This window comes from Bombus affinis, unplaced genomic scaffold, assembly GCF_024516045.1.
Source record: "Bombus affinis isolate iyBomAffi1 unplaced genomic scaffold, iyBomAffi1.2 ctg00000562.1, whole genome shotgun sequence".
NCBI lineage: Eukaryota > Metazoa > Arthropoda > Insecta > Hymenoptera > Apidae > Bombus > Bombus affinis.
The window spans coordinates 56,251-69,127 of NW_026109188.1; the positions used below are offsets into that span (position 1 = coordinate 56,251).

A 12,877-nucleotide genomic window follows, 5' to 3' on the forward strand; every position below is an offset into this window, starting at 1 on the left:
CTTTATTTCTCGCTAAATTCTCCCGAACGCTAACAATTACTCTCTTCTATTCCTTTATTCAACTGACCCGCTTACAATTACTCCGATTTGAATTGTGTCGCTACGCTTTTTATAATGACATCCCCAATGGGATGACAGTCACGTGACAGTTCGTTCCGGTGGGAATCGCAATGCTGCAGGTTTTTAGAGTTTCCATGAGAGAACGTGGATTTTGATGATTACAGGTTATGTTGAGTGATGGACACAAAAGCGTCCGCGCCTGTGCGAACTGTGTGAGTACGTGTTTTTAGTATTCTATCTCGTTTCGCATGTTGTTTGTTTCCTTAAACTTGTGAATTTGTTTTAGCGCAAGAGGAAGAAGATATGTGAATGGTACGAGATGACGTGATCGACGTGCGTGTGTGAATATGTGCGAGGGATGATGCTGAAGTGGCGGTTTTCCATCCAAATAGGCACAGTGGCACCTTCGTTGGCGTCGTGTCCTGATGATCTTTCGACAATTTGGTTTTATTTGACAATATGAGATATATTTTGCTCCTTGTAGATTTATATGTCCATATTTGCTATATATTAAATCGTGTATATTTTATATTACTTTCTTGTTATTAGGTTATTAGTTGTGTAACTCCAGTTTCTGATCTATGGAAAGTGGTGAAACGTCTTCACGAAATACAATTTCATTCGTTTTCCTCCCTTGCATTGGCACGCTGTGAGTGGTGTCGACTTCCAAATGAGGTTTGTGCATCTTCATTATTATGCGTTTAATGATAGATACTTTGTCAGAGGTTCCCATGCGGATTGTCTCGGTGTGTATCTTGTTATGATTTCTTTTATTTAGTTCATCCTGCTTCTTTCGTGTTTTATTCACTGCATATGATATTTCAGTGCAAGAAGAAGAAGAATTGTAAAGAATCCGTAAGTGGCCCTAGAAGACGCAGTCATCGTGTGAGGTGTTGTCGGCAGGAACGAAGAGTCGAAGTTGTTGAAGAAGTCGTGTGACATTTGTATTGTTTCTGGTTATATACAACGCTATTTCACATCTCTATGTATATATATATATTATTATATTATTATATATTATTATACTAAATCTTCAGTTGGTTTAGTTGAATGTTCAGTAATGTAATTTTTACAAGGTGGTTTTGTATATTAGATGAGTAGTTGTTCGATATAATAATACGTGTATATATATATATACATTTCACAATGTAATTTTCCATTATGTAAAATATATATATGCATATGTATATGTGCGCGTATTGTTATTCTCATTGTTTCTCGGATCGTTAATTGGTTGAATATTCCATAATGTGGATTTCGTATATAATTCTCTAGGTTCGTAGAAATGTAAATCTATATATTTATTTCTTTGCGTTTTAATGGTTTAATAACGTATACATACATATATATATATATATATATATATATATATATATATATATATATATATATATATATATATTATGAATTTTTCCCAAAGATACGCGTACGCATGTGTATATCTATATATGTGTGTGTCGCAGAGTAATCTTGTATACAATTTTCACTTTCATTAGAATGCTGATGTAGTGTAGTATATTTTATTTCTTTTATATTTTATTAGATTACCAATTATTCAGATTCACGAAGTAGGTAACACACACAGATATGCATACACGTGTGTGTATATACATTTGTTTTCGCAGAGAAATCTCATACATTTGAATCGCGGCTTGTTTTATTTATTGGTTCATTTAATTATTTCATTTTATTTGTATTTTATATGTCATTGCTGATTGGTTGTAGTGTTTCTTCTTATTGATTCATTTATTTCATTTTGATTGTCTGTCGTATAATTCTTTTTATTTTGATTGGTTAGTTATTAGTTAATTTATTATTATTGGTCGTGTTTAATTATTCATAAGTTATTGGTTCGTGGCGTCACGTGCGGAACGCGGGACGTGACACCCCCGCCCTTGGTGTTCAAATTTCCGAAGGAAATTTGACTGATCGTAGAAGATGTAGTTGCGATTGGTTGTTGGTCCATCCTAACGGGCAACAGCGCGAACTACAATTCCTTACATCAAAAGATTTCTTTGGGGTTATTGTGTCGTGTTAAGATTGACATTTATGCATTGCAGACAAAATATCGCGGGTTGGAGTTTTGTTATTTGTATTTCACACAATCTACAACGCGCTCTTTGATTTTGTGTGCATAAAAACGTGTTGGAGGGTCTTCGTATGGGTCGCGATAGCCTAAGTCTAGATTATCGTACCCGTCTTTTTATTATTTTTTTATTAGAAATATAATTTATTTGTAAGGTATTAAAGTTACTACATACATGCGTTGATTGGTGGTGGATGTCCCTAATATGTGGTGACTTTTGCCAATATCGAATTAATTATCTATCTGTTAATTATTTTTAACTTTATTTTAGTAGGTGACGTGTAATTCAAATAAAATTAATATTATTTATGTATATGTGTTTCATTGCGCGTGCGTAAGGACTATTCCCTATTCGTGACAATCTAAGATGGCCGTTCATGAATGTCTCTAGTATATGGTGAATTTTATTCATGCGGTTTTGTTATTTATTTGTTAATTATTTGTGACTTTATTTTAGCAGTTGACGTATAATTGAAGTGGGAATAATATTATTCTGTATTTATTTTAGTGTGTATAATTATTGCATGTAGTTCATTGCGCATGCGTGAGAACTGCTTCACGCTCGCGACGGATTTCCAAAATGGATGTTTGTGTACGTCTTAAATAAGAGTGTGGTGTTTTGTAAATTTGTTTGATATTGTAATAATTGTTTTGTTACTTAGTTTCAACTCCGTTCTAGTGAAGTGTCAACGTCTAGTTTTGTGTTCGTCGTAATGTGTATGTTTAATTTAACATTGTTTTGTATTTGTTGTAATATGTGTATATATACTGTGTGTTATTTTAATGTAATAGCGTGTGGATTATATCGTTGTCGAAAATATTAATTACTAATAGAATCGTTTCACTGTTTAATTATAAGGTAGTTTATTTTTATGTAGCTTTTGTTTAATTGGTTTAATCTAATGCGTGCATAGTGTCACCAGTCACCACTGTGTAGTATAACCTTATTTCTTTATACGTAATTTAATATAGTAATGCTGTAATAGCTTAACACAATATGATAATTCCTAATTTTAATCATGTTTGATTATTAATGCTCGGCTAATCTATCTTGATTAATTTCTAGCCTATTTCTATTTTATTAGCTATTTCTATATCTTCCCTATTAATCTGTTGTTACTTAGTAATTATGTGATTTATTATTAGTGATTTATTATTATTTCATATTTGTATAGTATAATTTTTTGAGCTAATCTATGTATTATTGGTTAAAACTTGTTTATTGAATTATTTCCGTTTGTAGTTTCTCAAATCCTATTCCTTCTATGCTGCGTTACCGTGTGTAAGGCATCATCCGGTTTTCATTATAATCAAAATACTTACTACAGATACCTTTATTCATCCTATATTTGTGAGTATAAACATATCATTTAGTTAATTAATTCAATATGCACGTAATGCATTGTGTGAGCGACCGCTATTGTGCATTACAAATCTGTTTTTATATGTGAGGTATAATAATAATCATGTAATGTAAGTCAAGACTAATTCATGTATTATAGATTAGAACTTGTACACTATATTATTACTGTTCATAGTTACTTCGTCTTTATTATCCAAGTCTACACGCTACGTCGCTCACGCAAGACACCTACCCGACATAATTGGCAATCTTGTTGTAAGTTTTAATAGTATTATTTCTTTTCATATATGTCAAGGCAATTGAGGCCAGTTCTTGCATTCGTTTCAGCTGGCAGTCGTATTTTATGTTCTACGGAGTGGATCCATAATTTATCACTGCGGAATTCCTGCATGTACACTTCCTTCTACAATGATTAGTTGTGGACTAGGTACTTTTTACTTTCACTGCCTTTAATTATGTTATTGAATTAACACGTTTTATAGAACGCAAATAGTAATCTTTCTTTTGTTTTTAGGTTTCCACTATCTGCACTATTCGACAAGCAGTGTCGCACTTACTTTGGTTTAACCACGATATTGTTATAATCGTTTAGTACTATTATATTTTGTATTAAGGTAATTGAGGTTAATTCTTCCATTTGTTTCAGATGGCTGTCATACGTTATGTTTTACGAATATGGGCTTATGGCATGTCTTTGCATATACACTTCCTTTTACAATAGTTAATTGTTCACAAGGTACTTTTCACTTTCACCGTTTTAATCACTTTATTGAATTAATACATTTTATATTTGAGTAATGTTTAGAAAGTACATAGTAATTTCCTTTTCTTTTTAGGTTTCCATTATCCGCATTATTCGACGAGCAGCACTACACTACATACTACTGTACTGTGTTACCTTCTGAAAACGTTTCGTTTATTGTTTATTTCGGTTATGCGCTAATTTTAACTTATTTAAGTGCACTGTTCGCGGAATCCCTTTCACTTCAATCATGACGTTTTGGTTTTCTAAAATTTCTAACACTCTATGCGGTCCCGAATATTGGTCGGAAAATTTTCCTCTTCTGGGTTCCTTTAATAGATATACTAGATCTCCTATTTTGAAATTTTGCGGGTTGATTCGTCTGTCATAGTATTCTTTTGACTTTAATTTGGATTTTATCAGATTTTCTCTTGCCATTTGTTGAACGGTGACGATTTTATCGAACAGGTCTCTGAGATACTCTGCATATGTTGGTTCCATATTCTCCTCGGTTATCATCTCGCCAGTAGGTTCTCTGGCTAAGTGCCCAAAGACTAGTTCGTGTGGGGAGAATTTTGTTCCTTCGTGTACGGAGGTATTGTAGGAGAACATGGCTAATTCCACCCATTCGTCCCAGTTTCTGGAATTTTCGATGTACAGGTTGAGGTATTCAGTTAATACGTGGTGAGATCTTTCGATGGAGCCGTTGCTTTGTGGATGGTATGCTGACGTGGTATACCTTTTTATGCGAAATCTTTTTGCTACTTTTTTCATCAGCGAGGATGTAAAATTTGCTCCCCGATCAGTAAGGATAGCCCTCGGTGAACCGAATCGGCAAATGAATTGTTTTACGAAAACGTCAGCTATCTCGGCCGAAGAGATTCCTGCCATCGGGATCCCGATTGAATATTTTGTCAGTAAGTCTTGGATGGTTAATATGTATTTATTTCCCTTTTGTGTCTGTGGTAATGGACCGACGATATCCATACTAATTTTATCGAACGCTTTACCTGGTGTGTCTGTGAGCACCATGGGTTGCCTTGTTTTTATTCTGGTTAACTTTTTCAATTGGCATTCTTTGCATGTTCTCACGTATTCCTGGATTTCTTTCTTCATGGTTTTCCAATAGTAGTATTGTCGTACTCTTTGGTAAGTTTTTGTTACTCCCTTATGTCCTGCTACAGGTGATTCGTGCTTTTCTCGTATTATGTTGCTTCGCGCTTCCACCGGTGGGATAATTATTTCCCCGGTACAGATGGTAATAGCTATGGTTTCTCCCATGAATACTTCTTTCAGTTTCCTGATTGTATATCGCCAAGGTATTTCTTCCAGGTTTGTTTTGCTGATGCTAAAGGACGTTAATTGGTTTTCTTTTACCACATCCAGTAAAGATTTCAATGAGTTCAGTATATTTTCTGGCGTTATTGGAGAGTTTCGATCTTCCTTTACGGGTAGGGACACGATGTATTTTCCGGAATCTTGATTCAATATTACTCTTCCCAACATTAAATCTCTATAATACGGCAGTTTTCCTGCTTCCTTCATTTCTAAGGCCCCTTTATCTATCGGAGTGCCATGTATATCGACGAATATTATTCTATGGTCGTTTACTCTCGTAATCGAGTCTCGCGTTTCCAAGATTCTTAGCTCTGAAAGTACCGCAGGCATTGCGTCCTTTCCTTGTTGCTGAATTGGTTCGGAAATTGTTATAGGGGGTTCTTCTTCATTCGTTTTATCGATGTCGGTTATCTCTTGAGTGATTGTTTCCTCGTCTGTGTTTACGTCGATTTCGGCTAATGCGTGGTCAAAATGTTTTGTGGGTGTTTCTTCTATGGTGACGTGTTTTCGAATGGAAATTTTTTCTTGTTTTCCTGGTCTATTGTGTTGCGATAGTTCGCGTGGTTTAACTTCAAACGTGGGGGAGTTTTCGGTTAGTGTGTCTAGTTCAAATCTCTTGGGTGCGGGATATCGACTCGGTGAATCTTCCTCTCTTTTCCTGATTGGCAAACAAACCTCAGGGGGGTTTCTAGATAAGGCGTCTGCATTCGCGTTTGCCTTACCTTCTTTGTGTATAATGTCGAATTCGAAATCCGCCAATTTTAGTTTCCACTTCCAAATTCTTGAAGTAGGATCTTTGATAGAATGCATCCACACCAGAGGTTTATGATCGGTTATAATTGTGAATTTTCTCCCGTACAAATACGGTCGGAAGTGCATTGCGCTGTAAACGATCGCTAGGCATTCCTTTTCTATCGTGGAATAATTTTGTTCGGCGGGGTTCAATAATCTTGAGGCGTATGCGATCGGTAGGTCTTTTCCGATAGGTCCTTGGCTTAGTACGCCGCCCACGGCATATCCAGATGCGTCTGTCGTGAGATTGAATGGTTGAGAGAAGTCCGGGTACTGCAAAATGGGTTCTGTTATAAGGGCTGTTTTCAAGGTGTTGAATGCATCTTCTTGGTTTTCCGTCCACTTGAACGCAACGTCCTTTTTTAGTAATTGCGTCAATGGTTTCGCAACCTTGGAGAAATTGGGTATGAACCTTCGGTAATATCCAGCTAATCCCAAAAATTGTTTAACATTTTTTGATTTCCTTGGCCGTGGAAAATTTGAAACTGCCTCGATTTTCTTTGGGTCAGGTTTAACTCCATTCTCACTGATTACATGTCCCAAATATTTTACTTCGTGCCGTAAGAATTCGCACTTGTCCGGTTGCAGTTGCAATTTAGCTCTCCGTAATCTGTCCATAAGTCGATTAAATTTAATCTCATGTTCGTGAATGGATGTGGAATAAATTACTATATCATCCAGATAAACGAACAGCTCTATTCCTTGCAACCCTGACAGTATCGAATTCATCAACCGCTGGAACGTTGCTGGTGCATTTTTCAGTCCGAAAGGCATTCGTTTGAACTGAAAATGACCATATGGCGTCGAGAATGCAGTTTTGTGGGCATCTTTCGATGACATACGGACTTGGTGGAACCCAGATGCTAGATCGAACGTGGAAAAGTATTTCGCACTTCCCAATTGGTCCAATATTTCAGTGATATTGGGTAGTGGATAGGCATCGCCTATTGTTTTGTCATTTAATTTCCTGTAATCAATAACCATTCTCCATCGTTTATTACCTTGAGAGTCCGGTTTCTTCGGCACGATCCATAATGGGGAGTTATACGGAGATGTCGATGATTCCACAACGTCCGTTTCTAGTAGTTCTTGAATCTGGCGGTTTATTTCTTCCCGATGTACGGGAGGATACCGGTATTGTTTAACATTGATCGGTATCTCATCTGTGGTAGCAATTTCGTGTTGTAAAACGTCTGTTCCTTCTAGTGTCTCCCCTGGGAGATGAAATCTATCTTGATTCTTCCGTATTAGCGCTTCGACGTTCCTCTTTTCTTCTTCATTTAAATGCTCTAGTCGCAATAATTCCATTATTTTGTCGAACCTATTTCCCTCAGATGCTGAAACGGCGTTGCACGTAGTATGAGAGGGCGGAGTATGAGTTGCAAATTTTTTTATTACTATTGTGGGTACGGTAAATTCGTAATCCCTCGAGGTGGTATTAATTATTCTTAAATAACCACGTCCCTTATGGTTTTTCACGACCGCATTTCCGAAATAGACTCCCTTAATCGGTTCGATTTTGGGGATGAATCCCTCATTTTCCTCCGGATTTGCGATATTTATGGTACAGGGTACCGAACTTCGTTTCGGCACAATTATCTTTTCTTTTGTATCAAACGGGATATAGATATCCCCCCATTTGATATGTTTTTGCCCGTAATCCAAACGGGCTCTGTATTTTGCAAAAAATTCGAAACCTAAGATTCCGTCTTGATTGATCAGCAGGGAATCATCAACTACATGGAAAGTAACGGGGTGGCCCGCAACCTGTATTATTGTCTACCCTAGGGTGACCAGGCTCGTTGCCGTAATTCCTCGAACTTCAATTATCTCTTGCTCGTTGATGATCGCTGACTCGGGTAAGGCAGGTTTCTTGATAATGTTAATTTCTGATCCGGAGTCTAGCAGTAGGTTCGCCTTCGTGTTCAAATCTGGGGAGACTATTCTCGCGGTAGGAGTATTTGAGGTTTCTTTTATTTCTATTGAAACCATCCGGAAAGGTCGACGTCCGAATCTGAGTCCAACACCCGGTGATACTTGTATGGGACGTTTAGGAATATTTTCAGTAGATTTAGAATTATTCTTTGAATTTTTATTACAAACCTTTTTGCTTATAGATTCTGTTTTGGGTTTAGGGATGGCTATACTTTTATTCTCTATAGTCTGAGTTTTCTTAGAATTTAATGGCTTGACTTTGAGTTCGATAAAGTTACTTTCTGATGGTTTTATAGAAGTTTTTGAGGGTGATACGCTCGCTATCTCTTTTCGTATTATATTTGAAACGTTCACAAAATTCGTGGAACCTTGCTTTTGTATTCTTGCCGAGTCAACCGTGATATTAGGCAGGGGATAAACGTCGCCTTTCGTTTCGTCGTTCAATTTCCTAGTTTCTGCCTCTTCTGAAAGTTCTTTGATATTAGTGTTGTTTATTTTGGCTGGGGATTCGGGAGATTTTTCACTCATGATTTCGTCTGTGGTGCCGTGCGTCCTCTTGCTACTTAAAGTAACATCGTCTTTTATCGCAGCAACGGAACAGTGTTTGTATTGGAAGGTTGGTTGTTTCAAATAATCAGCATCCCTCCTTTGACTTGGATCTCCTTTGAGATGTTTATCTACGCATTTTTCTTTCCAGGTTATTGCTCTTGCTCTTTTCCTAATATCTTTCTCTATTCCCGGGTCGCTTAGACGATTCCACGACGGCGATACAAATCTCCAATCCTGGTGGTGGTTTCTGATGTTGTTACTATCGTATAGGGGACGAGTTTTGTTTCCATTATAATTATTCGGAGGTGTCGGACGATTCTGCGTCGGCGGCACGAATCTTCGATCCTGGCGGTTGTTTCTGATGTTGTTACTATCGTATAGGGGACGAGTGTTGTTTCCATTATAATTATTCGGAGGTGTCGGACGACTCTGCGTCGGCGGCACGAATCTTCGAGCTCGTTCGCATGCCCTTAAAAATTGAAATACCGGTGGTCGATGGCCGTCGAACACTGGCACTGACTTGATCGTGTCTTTTAGTTTAATTGGTTGAAAATTATCATTAATGGGTCTTATTCCTCGCGGAATTAACGGCGTCGATGTGGGAATTTCGGTATCTCTCGATTCCCTACTTGCACGCAGGTCTTCTTCCACTCTGCTTAGACATGCATTAATGTCGGTTAGTACGCGAAAATTCTCGTCTCACGCTTTCAATTTTTCCGACAACAACGTAATCGTGTCCTCGTTTAGTGAGTCTCGTGCGACCGCCATGTTTTTTTTTTTCCTTTCTTTTTGTATATCTTTATGTGTATGTTTCAGTTAATAAATTGAAAAAACTTTAAACCTATGAGCGTATGTTATTGTTTATACCAACTGTAATCCTCCGTGGAGCGTATCCCACCGCTGCCACCAAAATTTTTATCTATATATATATATTGTTACGTTTCGCTATCCAAATTTTGAAATTTTAAACAATGTAGTAGTCGCTGCCACCAGAAACAGTCTAAGGACTGTTTCAATTAGATATTTCTTGTTAGATTATGTAGCGTTGATCGGAGTTTAGGCCACTGGTCAACAATCTCCACGTTTCGGCTAACCTGCTATGCGCAGGAATACTAGCACGGGAGAGGATTGTTTGGAATAAACAATTATATTATAAATAATTATTACAGGCGGAATTAATGACGAATTATACTAATCATTGATATTATTTATTATTTTAATTATTAATTATTAATAATAATTAAAGTTAACTCACCTGACGTTGGTCTCCGCTGATGAACGGGCAGGCCGCTGGGGTGATTCCGGTTTTACAAAGATCGACAAATCTATAATTTTTCGTTTTAATCTTTATTTAATTTGCAGTGTAAACAACAGTGTGTCCGGACGTGTTTAACAATTCGAAATTCTAACACAAAAACTTGAGCCAACTATTGTTTTGATTCTAACTGACTAATAACAATTATTTTATAATTCGAACTGACTAATAACATTTATATCTCGTAATTCTTAAACTCGAACTGGAACGAACAATTATTCTCTAATCCTAACTTAAATTCTAATTAAATCAACTAAACGAACTGATATCAGACTCACTCAAATTCAATTGAACGACTAACAATTACTCTCCTTATTTTCGCTAAATTCTCCTGAACCAACTAATCACAATTGCTCTATCCTATTTCTTTATTCTAACTGAATTACTCTTCTTTAATTTCGTTAAATTCTCCCGAACGCTAACAATTTCTCTGACTATATTCTAACTGAACCAACTAATGGCAGTTACTCTCTTTTCACAATTACTCTGATTGTTCTAACTGAACCACTAACAATTAATCGCTAACGCTAACGCTAACAATTAATCTGACTCTTCTTTATTTTTCGCTAAATTCTCCCGAACGCTAACAATTACTCTCTTCTATTCCTTTATTCAACTGACCCGCTAACAATTACTCTCTTCTATTCCTTTAATCAACTGACCCGCTAACAATTACTCCGATTTGAATTGTGTCGCTACGCTTTTTATAATGACATCCCCAATGGGATGACAGTCACGTGACAGTTCGTTCCGGTGGGAATCGCAATGCTGCAGGTTTTTAGAGTTTCCATGAGAGAACGTGGATTTTGATGATTACAGGTTATGTTGAGTGATGGACACAAAAGCGTCCGCGCCTGTGCGAACTGTGTGAGTACGTGTTTTTAGTATTCTATCTCGTTTCGCATGTTGTTTGTTTCCTTAAACTTGTGAATTTGTTTTAGCGCAAGAGGAAGAAGATATGTGAATGGTACGAGATGACGTGATCGACGTGCGTGTGTGAATATGTGCGAGGGATGATGCTGAAGTGGCGGTTTTCCATCCAAATAGGCACAGTGGCACCTTCGTTGGCGTCGTGTCCTGATGATCTTTCGACAATTTGGTTTTATTTGACAATATGAGATATATTTTGCTCCTTGTAGATTTATATGTCCATATTTGCTATATATTAAATCGTGTATATTTTATATTACTTTCTTGTTATTAGGTTATTAGTTGTGTAACTCCAGTTTCTGATCTATGGAAAGTGGTGAAACGTCTTCACGAAATACAATTTCATTCGTTTTCCTCCCTTGCATTGGCACGCTGTGAGTGGTGTCGACTTCCAAATGAGGTTTGTGCATCTTCATTATTATGCGTTTAATGATAGATACTTTGTCAGAGGTTCCCATGCGGATTGTCTCGGTGTGTATCTTGTTATGATTTCTTTTATTTAGTTCATCCTGCTTCTTTCGTGTTTTATTCACTGCATATGATATTTCAGTGCAAGAAGAAGAAGAATTGTAAAGAATCCGTAAGTGGCCCTAGAAGACGCAGTCATCGTGTGAGGTGTTGTCGGCAGGAACGAAGAGTCGAAGTTGTTGAAGAAGTCGTGTGACATTTGTATTGTTTCCGGTTATATACAACGCTATTTCACATATCTATGTATATATATATATTATTATATTATTATATATTATTATACTAAATCTTCAGTTGGTTTAGTTGAATGTTCAGTAATGTAATTTTTACAAGGTGGTTTTGTATATTAGATGAGTAGTTGTTCGATATAATAATATGTGTATATATATATATACATTTCACAATGTAATTTTCCATTATGTAAAATATATATATGCATATGTATATGTGCGCGTATTGTTATTCTCATTGTTTCTCGGATCGTTAATTGGTTGAATATTCCATAATGTGGATTTCGTATATAATTCTCTAGGTTCGTAGAAATGTAAATCTATATATTTATTTCTTTGCGTTTTAATGGTTTAATAACGTATACATACATATATATATATATATTATGAATTTTTCCCAAAGATACGCGTACGCATGTGTATATCTATATATGTGTGTGTCGCAGGGCAATCTTGTATACAATTTTCACTTTTATTAGAATGCTGATGTAGTGTAGTATATTTTATTTCTTTTGTTTATTTTGGTAGATTACCAATTATTCAGATTTGCGAAGTAGGTCATACACACAGATATGCATACACGTGTGTGTATATACATGTGTTTTCGCAGAGAAATCTCATACATTTGAATCGCGGCTTGTTTTATTTATTGGTTCATTTAATTATTTCATTTTATTTGTATTTTATATGTCATTGCTGATTGGTTGTAGTGTTTCTTCTTATTGATTCATTTATTTCATTTTGATTGTCTGTCGTATAATTCTTTTTATTTTGATTGGTTAGTTATTAGTTAATTTATTATTATTGGTCGTGTTTAATTATTCATAAGTTATTGGTTCGTGGCGTCACGTGCGGAACGCGGGACGTGACAATGCAATAAGCGCTATACGTTACAACGTAATGGTATATAACGTTATAGGTTATAACGTAATTGTATATAACTTTATACGTTATACCGTAATAGTATATAACGTTATTCGTTATCACTAAATAGTATATAACGTTATACGTTATAACATAATAGTATATAACTCTATGCGTTATATCGTAATAGTATATAACGTTATAC

The 12,877-nt window shown here is 36.1% G+C and overlaps 2 long non-coding RNA genes across 2 annotated transcripts; both read left to right on the plus strand.

The window, feature by feature from the left end:
* The first annotated feature begins 352 nt into the window (after positions 1 to 352).
* LOC126928102 (uncharacterized) lies at positions 353 to 1,040 on the plus strand. Its single transcript, XR_007716300.1, has 2 exons — positions 353 to 735; positions 886 to 1,040. It is a non-coding gene; the product is annotated as an uncharacterized LOC126928102 (long non-coding RNA).
* A 10,087-nt stretch (positions 1,041 to 11,127) lies between these two features.
* LOC126928103 (uncharacterized) lies at positions 11,128 to 12,022 on the plus strand. Its single transcript, XR_007716301.1, has 2 exons — positions 11,128 to 11,510; positions 11,661 to 12,022. It is a non-coding gene; the product is annotated as an uncharacterized LOC126928103 (long non-coding RNA).
* Positions 12,023 to 12,877: the final 855 nt, after the last annotated feature.